This window comes from Acomys minous (assembly GCF_964271855.1).
Source record: "Acomys minous genome assembly, chromosome: 9".
In the NCBI taxonomy this organism is placed as follows: Eukaryota; Metazoa; Chordata; class Mammalia; order Rodentia; family Muridae; genus Acomys; species Acomys minous.
In genome coordinates, this window is record NC_140490.1 from 110681771 (window position 1) to 110701940 (window position 20170).

General features: G+C 39.5%; 1 protein-coding gene and 1 pseudogene across 9 annotated transcripts in view; both read right to left on the bottom strand.

Moving 5' to 3' along the window:
• NAV3 (neuron navigator 3) overlaps nt 1–20170 on the bottom strand; it is a 718489-nt gene that overhangs the window by 238545 nt on the left and 459774 nt on the right. The window lies entirely within an intron of this gene.
• LOC311605116 (large ribosomal subunit protein eL18-like) lies at nt 15464–17383 on the bottom strand (annotated as a pseudogene). The gene has a single exon. The product of its transcript is annotated as a large ribosomal subunit protein eL18-like (transcript).

Sequence of the window (20170 nt, forward strand, 5' to 3'; positions counted from 1 at the left end):
TGACATCTTTCTTGCTAGACTAATTTCTGAGGATGCTGAATTCCAGTGGCATCTCCTGAGTCCTTCCTGGGAGCGAAGAAGAAGAAGAAGCCACCTCAGGCTGCAATCTGATACATATGGGCCTTCTGAGGGGTTCTAAATACAATAATTATCTTATGTTTACTTCGTGTGGTAAAACCGATGTTTCAAACCATGTCCGTTCCCCTCTCCCCAGGAGCTAAAGGAGCAAGGCATGACCACAGCCTGACCTTTAGCTAACACCAACCTCTGATTAGCAACTGGCTCTCCATTCATTTATTCCTCTGTTAACAGATACCAAATGCCTGTTTTCTTTGCCCACCACCCTTTTTTTTGTTCTTTGGTATTCATGTTCTTTTAAAAACTAAGGCAAAAATCTATAATTCCAACATTGCATTGACTTTGAAGCATTTTCCTATATTATGCCCTCAAAACAGTTCATTAGTTCATTTATTTGAATGACGTTCCATCTATGCGGTGGATTTTAATAATGGTCACAATGCCCACTCCATGGATTTTGTTCTCCAGCAGTACTGAAGGAGGGCTGGGCACTTGATTGCTTGTGTCCAGTGTAATCTTCACACACACAATGGAATGGGTGCATTTTGTTTGCTACTGATGGAACACTCAGATGCCATCTGAGTAGCTGGGTCAATTGACAGGTTGTTGGCCATCTCATGAACCTGATCAACCCTTCATGATCTAAGTTACTACGAGCCTTACAATGTCCAGAAATGGTCATTTCCATGCCTGGATGAGATATCAGGTAGAGGTGAGCTTGTTTGATATGAGTCCAGACCAGGTGACAAACCAGCAAATTGTAAACCAAGTAAGTGTCTGCTAACTTAAGATACGGTGTATTCGTCCATTTTGTTATTATTGTATTGTATTACTTAAAGGAAAACCTACCTACTACACTTTTCCAATAACTATAATGTGTATAAATGTATGCACTATAATTGGCATAAAAGTCCATATAATATTAACAGTCATAATATTATCAAATAGTTTTACTTTACAGATTACTGGCAAACACCATGTAGATGCGATGTACAAATGAATAGTTTTCTAAAATAAAATAGCTTTGACTGTAGAATGTTAACCAACGTAAGGTTCATAAAGTGATGTTAAATATATTTCACTTAGGGAGAGCTCTAATAAGCCCAACTACAGTCAGTCAATGGAATCCCTGGGGTCCACATGAAAGGAAATAATGTTATATGCACTCTTCATGGGAGGAAGATGACAGCTATAAGCTACAAAGTATATTGCTTCAACGTGATTAATCCAATCTGGATTTCACACAGTTGGTTGACACTCCTACTAGAAAACAAGGCTCCTGACTGGATGTAGGTGAATTAGTTTTTCTAAATTCCATTCATTCTTCTCCAGTCGAAGAACCAGAAATGGGAATCTTTTTTGTCACAGCCTTCGTTTGCAAAAAATGTGACTGTATGAGTCAATATCTAATCAAGGAATTAAAAAAAAATCTCTCTAGGTGTTTTAACTACAAGGAAATTGCTTCGGGGATTTGATAGACATTATAGAGAGACCATGAAGATAAACAGTGAATGTTTACATAATCCAGAACAGGAAGCAATGGTCACATTTATAGCAGGGAAAGAGTGGGGAGGTTATTACAAAATCTTAAAACTAGGCTCAAGACATGGGAGGAGGCAAGACCAAGCATGTGGTTCTGCGTTCTGCTTCTCCCTGGGGTGCCTGGACACCTTTGGACACTGAGCAGAGAAAGATGAAGTGGAGTCCGGAAATGGAGGTGGGGCTTCCCCAAGGATACAGCAACTCTTAAGTGATATTTAGTGAAACAGCTTATGTGAGCCTTTATTCCAGGGTGAACAACTGTTATATGAACCTTAGGCAGAAGGATGTTTAAGAGTGAATGAACTTCATTGGTTGTGCCTGGGATGCTGGTGACGCTCTATTTGCATCCAGGTGCCCAGCTACCTGACCAGCTTGGGGGTCTCCATGCTACATGCTCAGGGGCAGGCACTGAGACAGAGAGGGAGCTGTTCCACTTTTGCCATCTCAGGGTGAGATTTTAAATCTCAACATTCAGATTTCCAGGGTTTGAGTGTGTTCCACCTCACTAGTTCCATGCCAGTTCCCATGGTGCCATGGTCCACGTGCCCCACACAGACAGGAAGAGACACTGTGTAAAGGGCTTGCCTACTCACCTCAGAGAGCAGGGGACAATATAAAAAAGTTTCCTGCCCTTTCTATACTTCCTGTCCTTGAATTCCCCTTGGTACTTTCCATAGCTGTAGACTTTGGCAAATAAGTTATAGGTTCAAGAGACGTTCAGGGCAAATGAGCAACTCTCGGGCGCCACAATGAAGGCAACAGAAGAAAACTAAGCTGTTGGATATGCCCAGCATGCTCATGTGAAATCATGTCACCAGCCAATTTCATGGAGTATCAGTGAAAGATATCAGGTCAAGATTAGGCCTTATATACCAAAACACACGTTATTGGAATTATCTAATCTTTTAAAAGTTCAAAACATTTTATTGTTTATTATTATGTCATGTTATATCACACCATTTAGATCACTATAAAATACCTATTATATATATATATATATATATATATATATATATATATATATATATATATATATATTGTTCAATTTGTCTTTGGGTATTAGAAATTTCTGTGTCTTTGGTGTTTACTCTTTAACATTACGCTTTAAATACTTCATCATTCCTTGAATGCTATATTTTCTAGCACTTACTAGAATAATAAAACAGTGCTGTGACCCTTGAGATTATGTCAACTTCTGTATTGTGATTTTCCATAATTTATTACTTGATCATATTTACCATATGCAACATCTATTTGTTATTTAACTCAAAAAATCAATAGAAACGTGCATTAAATCCAACATACTTTTGTGTCTGCTTTGCCTTTGGGCATTGTAGGTGAAATGCCCAAGTGCCACTCCCAGATACAAATGCCTTTTATACAATGGAGAAACACATTAGGTAGATTTTAAACTTCAAGTTTTGTTGAAAAAAAAAATCTATGGAAACCTTCAATACTTCCAGGGAACACCTGACAGCCTTTAATAGAATCACCGTATCATTTCTTTCTCTCAGTAGGATGAGCCCCTGCTTCCTCTTTGCTGCTGTGCTGTTTTCCTGAGGAGCCAAGCTCTCAAGGTACAATCTGATGCGGTCTCTAGACTCTTTTCCTTGAAAAGTCTATGAATGAATGAAGAGGAACACTCAAGGCCATGAGAGCATACAGCCAAGTTCACTGCCAGTTTAAGCTTCCTTCCCTTTATAGCTCTACGAGGACAGCTAACAATGCAGCTAAGCCAGCACTTTCATAGAGATAGACTGCCTGCCTTCTCCTGAAGATCTGGTGGTTTTTTTTTCCCATCTTGACCAAATTTTTTTTCTGATAAAAATTGGCAGAGGTACATTCAAAAGACGTAAGGGATACACTCTCTAGATGAATTTGTTCATGGCTGGTAGGTCTTTTCTTCTTTCTAATACGAAGAGACCCAGTGGGAAATCCCTGGCGGAGTGTCTGGTTTTGTAAAGCATGCTACAGTAACTGGTAATCTCCACATCTGCTATTTATTTGACAGGTCTCCCGAGGGCTATGAAGTGGAAATTTCAGAGAATCCCTAAACAAACTTGCAGGCTCCAATGAAAGCCAAAAAGCACTTTGTCTGTAGTGTAAGTGTTAGGTTTAAATTAATCATTAGCACAAGGGGTGCTGATGCAGTCCCTGCATACAGAATATCATGAAATCCGAGGTGGGCTCACTACTGTATTTTAAAAGAACAGTTAATTGCATATTGAAATTAGGCCTTCCCCGCTCTGGGAAGAGACAGCAGCCAAAGAAAATTTGCTGCTTTTCAAAAAGTACGCCCAGGGTGGAGCAGCTTTTTGTAAGAAGAGAGGAAGGAAGATTAAAAGACACCAAGGAAGAATTTAGAGATTTGAATACTTTTGAGGGCCTGATAACTGGACTCCTAAAACTGGTTGTTCAACACATCACTTAAACATGTGTTAGTAAACACAAAGAATATTAGAAATTACTAGTGCCGCATTTGGCTTTGGTTTTAAAAAGCCATTTAAATGATATATTTTGTATGCACATTGAACAAAAGGTTTTAAGTGGAAAGTAGAACACAGCACATCACTAAATTAAATACAAGCCAATGAATTTCATAACCTGGAGGTTTCAGTTTACTGGCATGAGCTTAAATTGTCATATTCTGAATAAAAACACATATCTAAAAACTGCCTTGCAAATTACTCAGCATCAACTATCTTCTGCAACAGAATTGATAAATGCTGCCACAGATTGTCACTCCCTATCCACACAAGGGAAGAACAGCAAGAACAGGTAATTCCATGGGGGTATCAGTTAACCTTCGAGAGAACTGAATCGAAGCCCACCACAATAATTTATTTTAACAGAAACCAAGAGGCTGCCATTCGAACATGAACATAACTTGTAAATGAACAGACAATAAGAACAATAACAACAAACCGATATATATATATATATATTGGACACAGAAACATCAACAGCAAGTCAGGAGGGAATAGCCCAGACACTCAGTGCCAGATGAAGGACCAGCAGCATCAGTCGTGTGTGCATCTCTAAGACTATTTCCCGTGTTCTCACATGATTGGCTGGTGGCCTGTTGATGAGTGCGTGCATGCATCATCAAGCTCCTGGCAGAATTCCCTCCACACGCCAGCAGGACAGGATTAGGCCTGCTGAAGAACTGTCAGACGATTCTCCCTGAGAGTAGATTTTAGAAGTTGGCAATGACACAAAATGTAAAATTTTACAGGAAGTATTAACCAGCTAAACATCTGCTGAAGTTTTCGTTGAATTAAAAGCAGAGCTTCTCGTAAAACCTCAATTTGGCTTCCTCAAAATGTCATGGCTCGGAGGTGGGGTGGCCTGGGCTTCTGCTCTGGATGCGATTAAAATCCACAAAGAATTAAGAATTAACAACATCGCAGAAAGCCAGCAGTCAATGAATGGATGGTACACATCCAGGCACTGTGATATACAAACAAAGCAACTAGATGGGAAATCTGTTTCAATTCAGACTGAAAAGGGATGTGCTGGGCAGAAAGGGGGGAAATGCACAATTAAGAGACACTTTTGGAGTGCAATATAGAAATGTCTGAAGCCCAGCATAAAGTAAGGGTTGTACCGACATAGTACAGGTTACACTGTGAAGACAGAACATCGGCGAGAGAGTGGACACAGATATCCAGCTTCTGTTAAGAGGGGTTAGTAGTTATCATCACCCATACAGCCCCAGGGTTGAGTCAAATCTCCCAGGAACCAGAACCTCTCTAAACCAAGTGAGACAGATACCTACATAAAAACATACCGAGACAAGACAGAAAGCCCCATGTTAACAGTACAAGCTATGTCTATGTAGCATACATACATATATGCAAGTCTGAGAACAAAGGTAGCTCATGGTCAAGTTTTTTGATAAATGGTAGCTATGACAAATATACTCTTCATCCTTGTTAAAATATCCTAGCTTAAAGAGCTCACTGAAAGGTCAAATGAGGAAGGCTCTATTCTGAATCTTCTACCCTACCCAAGTTGCTATTAGTCATTTAAATATTAGACGTGTGCACTTTCCTTTCCACTGTTGAATCTTGGTTTGTTTTCTTGAGATAGAATATTGACATCTAATTTAGCATGGGCCCAAATTCACAACTCTACTGCTGTAGTCTCCCAAGTGATGAGATCTCAGTCGTGTGACATGGCTTTTTCTTTGTTATAGGCTACCTGAATAGAACTCTTTTGAGAATGACAATTTTTTTGTGTATATAAAATGAATCAAGGAGTTAAATGGTAGATATATTTACAAATATCTATATGTATAGATGTGCATGTACATATCACAATTATAATTTAAGAGTCAATTTTGCTATCTTAAAGCATTTTTAATTATACATATTATTTGTGTCATAAATGGACTTTTGAAACTTTATTAAAATATCCAGGGCTCGGTGGGATTGTGTCCAGCTGCTGTCCCAGCACTTGGAGTTGGAAATAGGAAGATGATTGTTAGTTCCAGGTCAGTCTATGCTATGTTGAGAAGGTCTGTCTTAAACAAACAAACAACCTCAAACAACAAAAACAACAACACACAAATAAAACACTAAAACAGCTATCATTGTGATGTAACTGGCAGCAAGATACTCTGAAAACAGAAAATACTATTAATGCTTGATGAAATAATTGGAGATAAGAGAAAAGGCAGCAGAAGTTATCAAACTATTTGTGTACTGAAAGTTTCAAGTACTCTTCACTTACATTGCAAAGTTCTCTAAGATACTCACAAAGCATCCATGCAAGTACAAGTCCATTGTACACACAGAGCAGGTTATGTTTAGCGTGGTAAATATATATGCATAAATGTATGCAACGATAATTAGCTGAAAAGGAGGCCATGGATTTGAGGGAGAAGAGGCACAGGTTTTGGAGTTAGAAAAGGAAATGGTCAAATGTAATTATATTGAAACTGAACAGGGGAAAAAACATGTTTTAGAGACTAGAGAAATGCTTTGATGGTTGGGATCTCTTGCTGCTCTTTCAGAGGGCCACACCCATATCAGTGCACTCTCAACTCTCTGTCATGCCAACACCAGAGAACCAAACACCCTCCTCTAGCCTCTTGGAACAATTTTGTATCCACAAGAACATACTCATAAATTTTTTAAAAACCCATATTTCAAAAATCAAGTTTAAAAGTTAGGGATTTATTTAGTTTTTATAAAAAGGGATTGATCATTTTTAAATTAAGGAAAGTGTGTACTGGCTTAATGTTGCCTTATAAAACAATCCCAGTGTGAATTATAGTCTACCCTTGAATAGCATGGGTTTAAACTTTATGGACTGACTTACTTTAATAGTTTTTACTTTGGAGATTTGTGACAATTAAAAATGCTTATAGATTAAAGAATTAAGAAAGACATATTTAACACAATTGTATAAAATATGTATGCTACTTTATTCTGCTCATTGATTACTATAATACATATAATTTATTAAATGTACCCAAAATTAAACATATACTGTGAATGGTAATACTTGTAACCACTTGCAAATCAAGTGCAAAAAAGAGGGCATGGTTGCACATGCCCACATTACAAGTTAAGTGGTTGCAAGGCAAGAGGGTCATTAGTTTGCAGTAAGTCTAGGCTACATAATAAGACTTTCTAAAAAAAAAAGTGAAAAAATAATATTAAATCACAGCTGCATATAACTAAGCCTATTACATACTAAGCCATTTTTGTTTGTTCTTAGATACTAATTTGTAATCATTTTCTCTCATATGGTTGGAACACTAATTATTTTGCTATATATACTATATGATAATTTGCCAGGATAATCTGAAAAATTGCAGCATAGGATATAATTTTTTCAATTGGCAAGCCAAAAAACCTTCCATAAATCTGCCCTCATTTCATTTCTAGCAATAATGCAGAAGCACAATTGAGATTGGGAATCAAAAATAATTCTGGCTTAATGGCTCAACAATTCTGTAGTTATTTTTGTGTCAAAATGTCATGCTTCCACAAGTGTACAGTTCAGATCAGTCTTACGTGCAAGGGCAGATTTCAATTCCGTTTCCCTAAACAAATGCTAGAACTTCAGAAGACTGGACAGATCACCTGTATCTGGCTTTAAAGTCAAAAGAAACAAATAAACAAACAATGACCACAAGCCCTATGGTGTTTTGGCCACATTCCAAATAAAGATGGTATTTTACTCCTTTCCCAGATACATTATTGTTCTGTTATTTTAAACGTTAGGCTTGTGAAGTGACACGTTGTTCTGAAGGGTCACTATTCACTTGTTCACTCACACAGGCCCTGTCTGTGTGCACACTGTTTGATAGGCAGCGTAACATACAGCTTAAAAAGGGACAAAACAGCATTTTCTCCTCTCCCAGATGCATAGCTTTTCTGGTCTTCCCTTTGTGTGGCTGTTCTCTACACATCAGTATCTATCCTGCCCACATCTCTCCCTGTCTCTCCTTCTCCTTATGTCTTTATTTTTACCCCACGTGTCTCTCTTCATGTCTTGTTTTATGGCCTTCCATCTTTTCTTTTCCAACTTCAAGGACATGACTTGGTGAGGGTACACAACGCCAGCCTCATGGCCGAGCTGCGTGAGGCTTTCCTGGGCATTGAATATAGGCCCTGTTCTTCCACAGACTTCAGAGATGTGTTTGGGTGGCAGAGTTCTGTCACTAAGAGCTTCTTCACCATCTTTTCTCAGAGAAGAAAAAACACACCTGGTACACAGACACGCTCATGTGCTTAAAGTGGAGGCCAGACAAAAGTTTACACAAAGGAAAGAGGTGGTTTCAGATAAAAATAATATTTGAAGCAACCACACCACTAACTTCAGGCTTTGGGATTTGCTTTGGGGATAGGGGGTGGGATTTTTTTTGCCTCAACTTCCCTACCCTCCAACCCCAACAAAACACCTCTCTTTCTGAGAGTGAACTCAAAAACCTTTCACACTGAAGACTCGGTCTACCATTGAGCTTCCCTCTTTACTCCATTTGCCCTTGTGATTAAATTCCCTATAGGGAATGGTTTAAGACAGGCTTCGTGGTACAATAGCGTAAGTCTAAGAAAAAATGACATAAAAAATAATGCAAACACAACAAAGAGGGCTCAAGATTTTCAACTGCAAGTATACTTGCATAATCATTTAACCTCAGTGGTCTGTGTTAGTTGTCTAACTGTACCACACCAGAGAAACTATACATTAAGCCCATGTGTATACATTTATTTTTATTTTATTTTAAGATTGACTTTATGAAGTGTAATGCAGTATTCCTGAAAAAATCATGTACAAAAAATCATAAAATAAATAGTCAACTTCTACACTTTCATGGGATGATATTAGATCATAGGTGATGAGGCAAATGGTCTGAGCTTCTTAAGCAAATGACTGTAGAAGACAAGAGTATATTGTATTCATTGATGTTTCAATAAAGAGATATTTTATTTAAGAGAGAAATAACAAGTCAGTCTGATTTGCCTTACTGACTATAAGGTATTATTGTACCTATTTTTCTAGCTAAAGAAACTGATGTGAGTGACACTAAGTATCTTGAAGAAGATTTTTTTAAAAAGGCTTGATTTAAGTTCTATTTCTACTCATTTTGTCTGTACTGAGCTATGTACTCTTGGATTTGTTTCACATTCAATTTCTTTTACTATAATCTATGCAATATAATTTACAGGTAAGCCAAAAATATGCAATGGAAAACATCTCCAAGAAAGGTATACTGGAAATTTCTCCAAGATACAATGAACAGAAAATCATAAAAAATAGTCATTCATTACTCCAAATATTCTTGTGATTCTTAAGAATGTTGCCAAGGGAAGCATGTACTTTTGTGGCAAATAATATCCATATGAAATCAGTAGAAAATGCAAATAAATGCATTAAATAAAGCAATCACTAAATATATTGAGCCAGTAGAAGTCAAAGGAAACAAGTACATGTTCTTTTGAAATTGCATTAAATACCCCTAAATCCTTATACCTTTGTTTCTTTTGCCTCTGTATTTGGATGCATTTTGGTAAATGGTCCCCATTTAGAAACCATTTTATATAAAAGGCTTCCAAATTCTTCAGTGAATCACAATGTTTTTAGCCCACATGAAGTCATAAACCATATGTCAGTCCCAATACTTTCTTGAGACATATGTTGTTGGCTTTATAGTCTATTTACAATACAGTGATTTTAATATTTATGTTTATTATCCAATATGTAATTAGAAGTCTATGTGGAAATAAGCAGTTTTTAGTATAAGTTGTTTTGGAACATCCTGATGACAAATATGCAGTTTGTGATCGCTACTTACTTACAATAGTTCATTATGTTTTAAAGTAATGAAGCATAAGAAAATATTCTGAAACCTACTGCCTACAAGTCTACAGCTTCTGTACAAGACTAGTTTGTTTCTGGTGTTCCAAAATACTATGGAAGATACATATGGCTGTCACTTTGTGTTTTATACACAGGACATTGGCTTCATTCAGCTATTTGCACTGGGACAGGAACGGTCATGATGAGCTATCTCCAAGTATGTGGTACAGAGGAATGTTAGAAGGAAGTAGTTCAATTGACAGCGTTTTGGTCCTGTTTACTTGCCTGGTATCATGTTTGTGTTAAATAGACTGATAAATGCCTCATCTCCTAAGATTTCATTGTCCTAAGAGGTAGGTACCAGTGCCATAGTGTTCTTAGAAAAGAAAACTAACTCTCACCAGCCACAGCCATTCTATAGGGCTGCGTGGGCACAGGCAGACCTGATTCCCAGGCTGCGATCAGGAAAGAGAGAGAACCTAAAGATTTCAGTTCAGATGTTCAGTGAGCTGGTAGGTGGTTGACAATCACGATGGCTTCATAAAGAGTAGAGGTGATGGGGTCTGGAAGCTTGGTGGAAGGGGAAGGAAGACAGATAGACTACGAATTAGCATAGATGTGAGAAACACGCAACTACTAAGACAAAAAAGATGGGGGCCCATGGGCAGATAAGGATCTAAACTCCAGGAATTTCCTCAAGATTCTGAATAGTTGGGCTGTTTTAATTCTAGCGAGCAAAGTCCCGATTGTTACATCCCTTGTAGTACAAGGGATTTACTCTGTGGGGGGCACTGAACTGAATCCTTCTGCGATTAAAGCCACTATGTCCTCATAGCAACCCTGAGTTAGTTTATATTTTTGTCTCCTCCTCCTCCGATGCAGGGATCAGGAAGCTGGTAGAACTTTCAGAACTCACAGGTGGTGGAACTGGGATTTGGACTCCGGCTGCACGGTTTACTCAGAATTTGAACCACCTGTAGGTATTTTCTGGACATTAACACTGATAATAGACCCGGCAGAGAGGATTTATCTCATGGGAGAGTGTTTTATACTGGTTCAAAGGTTTCCCTTTTCTAAGAACCAGCTTTTTTGGATGTAGAAGAACCATAGTACAGAACTGGAATTAACTGGAAAACCAGTGGGAACAAAACTTTGTTTGCTTGCTCCTCCCTAAGCTCCTCCCATTCTCTCCTCCAGCACTTCCCACTCCCTACTTGGCACCTTTGCTGTATCTAAATGTCTTTCACACCCGCTTTGAATCTGCTTAGCTCTTTTCTTATTATGGTATTTCATTTTGTAATACAAAGAAGTAGCTTTTGGGGTGTGTGTAAAGTATTTTAAGAAACATTCAAAGGTATTCAGACAACACAGGCAGTGTATACCGACTTTGCTGAGAGTGACAGTAACTATGAGACTACTTGTCCATCCTCGGTGTGTGCCTTGGCTATTATACTCCTTTCAGGTTTCTTCCTTAGTGTTCTGGAAGGTTCTTCCTTCAAATACAGCAACAAGATAGCATAAAGAGCACTGCAGAACAGAAGTGCCAGCTCTCACTCAGATAAACTATAGAGGGGGGGATTAGAGAAGACACAAATGTACCAATACTCCATGAAATAACTTTGATTCTAAACCTAAATCCAGATAGGCTGGAGCCAAGAAAAGCCCTGTACCAGATCTGCAATGAACTCAGAATCCTAGACATTAACTAAAAAAGACGGAACACTTCTCTGAGGAGTCCACCCTCACAACTGGGACTGATTTAGGGAAGGAGTCAAAGCTCAGTTTAAGGTGTGCCCTAAGAGTTTAATGTAAAAAGTCATAATAGTCCAGAGACTCTGAGGGAAATTCTGTGCAGCAAAGCCTGAGCACATGTGAGGAGCTCCAATGAGCAGTCTCCTGGTGAGCTTCCTTTCCCTACATCAGCCCTAAGTGAACTGACTTCCTGCTGATATTCTTTGTGCTAAACCTCCTCTGTGTCCTGAAATTGCCCCCTCTTATGTCCTCGTGATGATCAAGTTGCGAGTTCAGAGTTAAAGATAGAATAATGACAAAAATAAAGACGCCAAGAGCCCCATTCATAAATAAACAAAGCGGCCGACACCAGTCCCTCTTGTATGGCAACTTTAATGAGATGTTAATTAAGAAGAAATTGGATGAAAGGGAAATTGTCTCTTTGACTGAGGTCTGTCTTCTAGGGTCAAAGGAGGAGATGTCAAAGATGGTCAAGATAGCAAAAGGGCAGCCAAGGAAAAGCCCTGTTCTTACACAGCAGAGGAAATGTTAGGACAGAGAGAAGAAAACTGATTATTATGAATAGAAATTAAGTTGATTACACGATGGGTCCCTGGCAGTTAGCGAACGAACTGTATATTTTCAAAAGTGTCTTTAACCTTGTATTTCTTAACATAAAAACATCTTATGTTTTTCTATGATGATTCACAACCTTTTCCTCTTCAAATTGGCATCACAGCCCCCTCCCCAAATAAGCAACCATGTCAGTCTTCACAGGTCATTTACAGACAGATGTGCCCGTTAATTTTGATGACCCTACCTCTTATCCTTGTCACACACTTTTTTTTTGTCAAGTAATACTGACTTATCATTGGCCAGCTTTTATTCCTCACATGACTTGCCAGATGTGTTAGACTTGAGAGATTCTCTTCCTTCGTGTGGTTGCAGGGATAGCTAGGCTCTCTTCCTGCCTTCCTGGCTGCACCACTTCTTCCTCTGCCGCTGTAAATGCTCCTGTTCCACAGGACCACCTTGTAAATGTCTGTTTTCAGCTTACACCTTTTTTTCTCACAGCAACGATTCTCAACCTGTGGGGCCATGACCCCTCTGGGGAATGAAGAACTCTTCCCTGGTGTCACAGATCAGCTATCTTGCACGGCTGATATTTACATTATGATTCATAACAATAACACAAAATTACAGTTATGAAGTAGCAACAAAATAAATTTATGGCTGGGGGGAACCACAAGATGAGGAACTGTATCAAAGGGTTGCAGTGTTAGGGAGACTGAGAACCTTAGAGAATTTATCACCTGAAATACTTTTAAATGTTTTATATACATCACTGATTCGGGCAGTAGTAACTATAGTATTGACCCCCCCCCCCCGTTTTTTTTTTTCCTATTCTAGATCCAAATACTCAAGAAACTTGTTTGGTCTCTCAAAAAAAAAGTTCTCAAGTAGCATTTGCTTCCAATTTGAAGGTGCTGGTGCTTCTGCCTGCTAAACCCGTTCCTCTTCCGCTCTTCTTTGTGCCAACTCTGGTCTTCAACTCAGTTGAGCTAGTCTCTTGGTGTCCTCCTTGACTTCCTTCTTTCTCTCTCCTACATATGCTCTCTCAGCAAACTGAAAACATGTGTCGGCTTTCATTTAGTATGTTTTTATAAAGCTCATGTTGGCTAAGCAGGCACTAGCCTGAGTGGAAGCCGGGAAACAGGAAGCTATCAATATAATCTCAGGGAGATCTTGGTGGTTTGGATGGAGATGCTCGCAATGGAAGTGGTGAGAAGGAGCCGGAGCATGGTCATTTAAGGGAAAGGGAGCGGGGAGGGAGGCAGCGCAAGACAGTGGGAGGTTGGGCGAATGGATGGATAAGTGTGTTGTTATTTCATCCTTAAAGTTGTTTATTGAAATTAATTACTTAAATTTGAGAGAGTCAGTCAGTTCTTCTAGTTTCTCTGAAAAAGGAAAACAAACAAACAAACCAAAACCATTGAACTTCTTATTTGAATTCCTATACACATCTCCTGTTTATTTGTCTTATTTTTTCCTTTTTGTAATCATAGTTTAAAGCCTTCACTTATGATTCTTTATTGCTAATGTGTTCTATTCTAAAAGTGGTTCAAATGTATCATCTGAGCTTTATACACTTACAGCAGGCTCCTAGGTCCACAGTTACTGTGTTCTATGAACTTTCAAGGTGACAAAGCAGAAAATGGGACAGTAGGGGCCCACCTCTTTAAAAAGATCCAGCTTAGTATATAAGAACTGTGATAAAGTTTAAAATGTAAATGTAGCCTTACTGTACTGCTTAATGGATTGACTTGCTTACACTGGTATTTTTACATTTCTTTAAAAAGATTTCTACTCATCTAAAAATAGAAAGAGAATATTTCTTTTTTATCATGAATTTGAGATCAAAAGGCAAACTAAGTGGCCGCAAAAGATCAGAATATAATTAAATTCCACTTTGAGTGGCTATAAATCATAATTGATGCTTTCATATGAGCCTTCTTGTGGGAAGGAGTAGGAAACGCGACTCCTCTTTTATCAGAGCTGTGTATTTTGTTTAAAAGGAAGCATCTGATAAACATTTCCAGGCAAGATGTGGAGGAAAGAGACAGAGAATCTCCTCTCTCTCTCTCTCTCTCTCTCTCTCTCTCTCTCTCTGTCTCTGTGTGTGTGTGTGTGTCTGTCTCTCTCTCTCTCTCTCTCTCTCTCTCTCTCTCTCTCTCTGTGTGTGTGTGTGTGTGTCTCTGTGTCTCTGTCTCTCTGTCTCTCTCTCTGTCTCTCTCTCTCTCTCTCTCTCTCTCTCTGTGTGTGTGTGTCGCATATCCCAAACAAAAATCATGATGCCTACTAAAAGAGATTGATTTGTAATCATTTTTTTTAATGCAAAGCTTTGTAAAGCTTTATATTGCGAGGAGAATTTCCAATACCATCACCAACATAAAATGAAAACCCTTTGATGAGAACATTCCAGCCAAAATACCTCCCTAGCGTATGCCAAGGACTCAGGAGCACCCCCAAACTTGAGTGCCCTGGGATGGTTTATCAGCAACCCTGAAAACCTTAAGCACCCACAGTTCAATAGTCTAAGTCCATCTTTCCCACAGATTGCCGTTGACTTCTGAAGCTGCTTTAACAAGGTAACCTGACTGACACCCAGCAATTCTGCTGATATTTTACCCTCAGAAGTTCCTGCTAGCACTGCTCAGTTCAGGTTTCTTCCTAGACTTCAAAAGGCCACAGCGGATAAAGTATGAAAACAGTTTTTGCTGTGAGTTTTGCTGCTTGTTTTCTCTCTTGGAATTCTCTGTCGGAATGCACTACCCTGTGGCTCTCTCCTCTAATATTCTAGAGGTTAGGAATACGTTAGTCAATTATCCCTCTGCAACTGGGGCACTGAAAGGAAAACAGGAACACAGGAGGAGTGGCTGTAAGAATAAAAGTGGATAATTGCATCAATTGTGTGAAAAATGCTTTGTTCAGTGAGCGCAGTGCTTTACCGTCAGTAAGCACAATGTGTTGAAGTACCTAGACAGTTTAGAACAGAGGTTCTTCACCTGTGGGCTGTGACCATTTGGAAACACATATTTCTGATGGTCTTAGGAACTGAGACACTGCTTAGTAGCAAAATTACAGTTCTAAAGGAGCAACGAAAGAAGTTTATGCTGGGAGTTCCTATGACCACCGGAAGGAAGTATGTGTTTTCCAATGGTCACAACCCATTGGTTGAGAACCACTATTTTAGAGGCTAAAAATATTTCATGTAACATTCCAGCTTCTTTGATACTTTTTTTTCAACATCCAAAGCTTTTTAATAACAGATCCAGGGTTAGTTCTTGTAGCCTCGGCTGGCCCTTTGGCCTCTGGCATGCTCGAATTTCCGGCCCTTGGAGTGGACATAGGGTTTGGTGTGGCTGTGTGGGGTCCTTGGGGCCTTGCCAAAATGCTGTAACACTTCTCGGCCCTTCCGAGGACCAGACAGGAGCACGGTGCTTCGGCCTTTGGGAGACTCCAGGGCCAGCTGGTTGAACGTGAGGATCTTACTTAACCCCAACCTTGAGGATGCGACTTCGGGCCCGGCTGTTCACCGGCAGCACACACACCTTCAGCTTGGGCACTTCCGGGATCCTCACATCATCTGTGACTGTCCCCACAACCACAGCGGTTTTGTTTTCTCCGCCAGGAAGCTTCATCTTTCAGATCGTGTGTGACAGGGACAGAGGTGGCCGGTTGGTGCAACTCATGAATAACCTCTTTAGCACAACCTGATTGAAGGTAAAGTTGGTTCGTCTAGCCAGAAACCTGTACAGCTTAACGAGTAGCCATAGGTATATGTCCTGGCTCTTGGGCTCCTTGCGACGAACCTTTCGGTCCTTATTGTGATGAACGTCAACACCCATGATGGCGCCTCCAGCTCGGCCAGGTCCAGAAAGCTGATACTTTTTTGAGAACAAGAAAGTCTATGAAGTCCAACCTTTGCAAGTTAGTAGTGACTTGGAGATACCTATTTTCTACAAAGTCTAGACCCCAGTCAACCAGCTCTGCTCTCCTCTGTTACTCTTCTTGAAGACACAAAAAAAATCCCTGAATTTGGAGGCATTGGAATTTGCAACTCCTGTGGCAAACACTGGATAATTCTTTCTGGTGTACTGCCCATAGATGGTAGTACGGCTCAAAGTGATAAAGTCTCAAGAACTGTGTCTTTTCTCATAATTAATCCTGCCATGGTCTTACTATCATGAAATTGCTTTCCAGTGCCACATGACTGAGGTCTTTATACTAAAATGAAGTATCACTTGGAGTATGAGTTAAAACAATGTAACAGATGTCAGGGTTTTTTCTAACCTTTATGGTGACATATAAATTTTACTCTGAGTCTTATTTTAAGGATAGAAACCTTTCTAGGTTCTGCTCATAATTGCCATGCTTAGAGAGCAGTGACAACCATCATCTGCTTAATCGTGTGGGAAAAGATTCGGGGAAGTACTGGAAAAACTTCCAACATCAACAACGGAAAGCTAACTGCAGCCGTTGCTGGAAGCTGAAAGGTGAGGGGGATGCTGAAGCCCTGGCCCAGTGTCAATCAAATCACGCACTTTAGATGGGAAAACGGGCTAGAACAATGAAACGGGAGGCCGCAGAATCGTGGAGGGCTAACAGGTACTTGGCCCGTGGCATCCTTAGTGCTTCCTGCTAACGCCGCGCAGCTTTCAGCTCTCTTTAACTCCATTAATGTAAGTGCAGAGAAGAAGTCAGATGCACATTTCATTTGAACACCAATATTAGCCAGAAGTTCCTAAGCGGCATGGATGATGCTTGTCCAGGCCCAGCTCTCCTGCTTCCCTGTAAACAGCACTGAGGCACAGCTGATGGCAGGTACTGGACCTTACGTGATGCACAAGTTATGGCCCCACCAAATCCTGTTGCGGACTCTGGACTCTTGATTCTGTCTCTGAACAGGATTCATTATGTGAAACTCAAAATAAGTTCCGCCAAAACATACATTAAGAAGTTACTTCATTTTAATATATAGCATCTCCAGCCAGGAGTGGTGACACACGCCTATAATCCCAGCACTCGGGAGGCAGAGGCAGACAGATCTCTGTGAGTTCAAGCCCAGCCTGGCCTACAAAGTGAGTCCAGGACAGCCAAAGCTTCACAGAGAAGCCCTGTTTCAAAACATACTATTTCCACCTTCTTTTCATCCCCTCACCCTGATGTAAAGATGTAACCCCCAACATGTATATGTGTGTGTGTGTATATATATAAAATACATGAGTGAATGTATAAGTACAACCTACAACCTGCTGAACAATTTAGTGGTTTTATATGTACATGTTTTAAGGATGACCACTTGAACAATATTAGACAATAACATACATTTATATAAATTGGTTATCATAATTTTAAGATATTAAATTTCTTATAAACAAGTTAAATTCTGTCTAGTAGACACAATATCAGTCTAAGGGCTCTATGCTGTTCTTCTCTAAGGTAAGCATGGTAATATCAAGGCCATCACTTCCTTCGCTTTTATGTTTACTATTCGTGTATGTGCATTAGCCTTTATTTGTGTCTCTGTTCTTTGTACACGCCTGGAGCCCACGCGGGCCATTACAGGGTGTCCATTCCCCTGGAACTGGATTACAGATGGTTTTGAGCCTATACCTGGGCACTGAACCTAGGTCCTCTGGAAAGAAGTCACGTCTTAGCTATCTATCCAGGCCCAGTATGATGGACTTTGATGGGGTCTTATTTTCCTAACTATTTCAATTACCCTTTTCAATTATATGCTTGTGGGGAAAACTTCACGTTTAGTTGCAGAAAAATAGTAACAACTGTAAATGCCCAAGGAAACGTCTATGTCAGCAGAAGTGCTGCTCCATAAACTGAGAGCAAAATAAATGTCCGGTGTGGTATCAGCTGTAGCTAGTCATCTAGCTCAGTCTGGAGTTTATTAAAGACTCCAGTCTTTCTCTGGTACTGCTCTGTACCTGTGCATTTCACTGTACATAGTAAACCTAGTGTTAGACTCCACAGTGAATAACCCCAGAGGATGGAGAAAATTCTTCTAACTATACTAGAACCTAAACCATCATTCTTTACAAAGGCATATCCAGGAGGAAAACAATTCCTATCACTCATTAATAATGAATAACTACTATGAAAATTAATAGTCATACAACTATCTCTCTCTCTCTCTCTCTCTCTCTCTCTCTCTCTCTCTCTCTCTCTCTCTCTCGTTTTTCAAGACAGGGTTTCTCTGTGTAGCTTGACTGTCCGGACTCACTTTGTAGAACTCACAGAGATCTGTCTGCCTCTGCCTCCCTGAGTACTGGGATTAGAGGTGTGCAACACCATATCTTGCCAAATCTATTATTTTATTTCTTATTTTTTCATTTATTATTTATATATGTGTTGTATATATGTGCATGGTATGTGGTGGTGAATGTATGTGAGTGAGTGTGCAAAGGAACATAGTTATAGAAAAGTCAGCAGAGTGCTCAGATGGCTTTCTCTAATGCTTCCTGTGCTATGACTTTGAGAGGGGGTCTTAACACTGAGCTGGTAGCTCATCTGTTTTTTTCTTTTTAGCTAAGCTTAAAAAGTTTTGTTAGCAAGCTCTTGGAATCTACCCATTCTGTTCCCCAAAGCTTGGCCTACTGATGAGCATGGCCTCACCTGGCTGTTTTACATAGGTGCTGGAGACTTGAACTCAGGTCTTGCTCACCGATCAAGGTATCCTTCAAGTCCCTTTTCTTTTCCTTTTAAGGAGCTAGCATATATTACTAAATTTCTTTCTTTCTTTCTTTCTTTCTTTCTTTCTTTCTTTCTTTTCTTTCTTTTTTTTTCTTCCCCAGCAATAACCAACTCATTTTCCTTGTCTTTAAATGAGGCTTAATATTTTTATATTTTTCTCAAAACCCATAGCTCATGAATGAAATCTAGAGCACTTCTCCTCTATGAACTTAGGTAAATTGTTGGTCATAACTCAAGTAATTTTCATCACCAGTAATACAGACGTGTAGCTTGCATTTACTATTCTCCTTTGAACAGTCTACCTATGGTTGCAGGCTTTTTCATGGGCCCTGCTTCATAATTTTGTCCTCAATGTATAGTACAAATAATATAAGTTTGGATAGATTTTAGCTACAGTTTAATCTGTGAGGACTTTTAAAATTCTATTTTAAATATTATGAGGATTACATTACTTCTCATAACAACATGTGAATACCATTCTTTTTATGATAATAATTTGACAAAAAAATATAATTATAGAAATGGCTCTCAGGGAAATAGTGTTGGGGAAGAACTCTTGCACAAGCCAATTGCTTTGAATACATGAAAGTGACAGAGTGGTTAGAAGGCTTGGCTTCTCGAGGATTCTCCTAGATGATCAGATCAGGCTGCATTCCTACAAGGATATTGATCACAGAGGAATAGAGGTGAGAGAATGGCGAGAGCCTGAGCCAGTCAGCAACAGGACGTGGAATAAAGGATGTGAGCCAGGGAGCCAAGCACTGGAGTCAAACAGTTATGCTCTGGAATGCAGGACAGTGAGATAGGAGTGCAGTGAGCTCCAGAGTGGGGCCTTTCAGCCACGTCTAAGGAGAGTGCTGCTGAGGTCATGCCCAGGACTTTAGGTTTCAGTTTCAATGTCAGGTGCTCTGTAAACTGTTAGTTCTGTTTGTGATTTATAGGACACAATATGTTTATATTAAGTCACTTTAACATAGGCAGTTACTGATTTAAAAAAGTATGTTACACACCACAAATGAGAGGACTGGAAATTTGCTAAAGTGTCTGGGGAAAAAAACAGCCTAGGCTCCACAATAAGAGAAATGTGGTTATCACTGGACGAAACAGACTATATGCATTTATCTCCCCAAAAGTATAAATAAGAAGATATCAAACCAGATATTTTATAGACTGTGTTGAGTTCCATACTATGTGAAAACAGTGCCAACCATGATAAAATCGTACTGAGTCATAG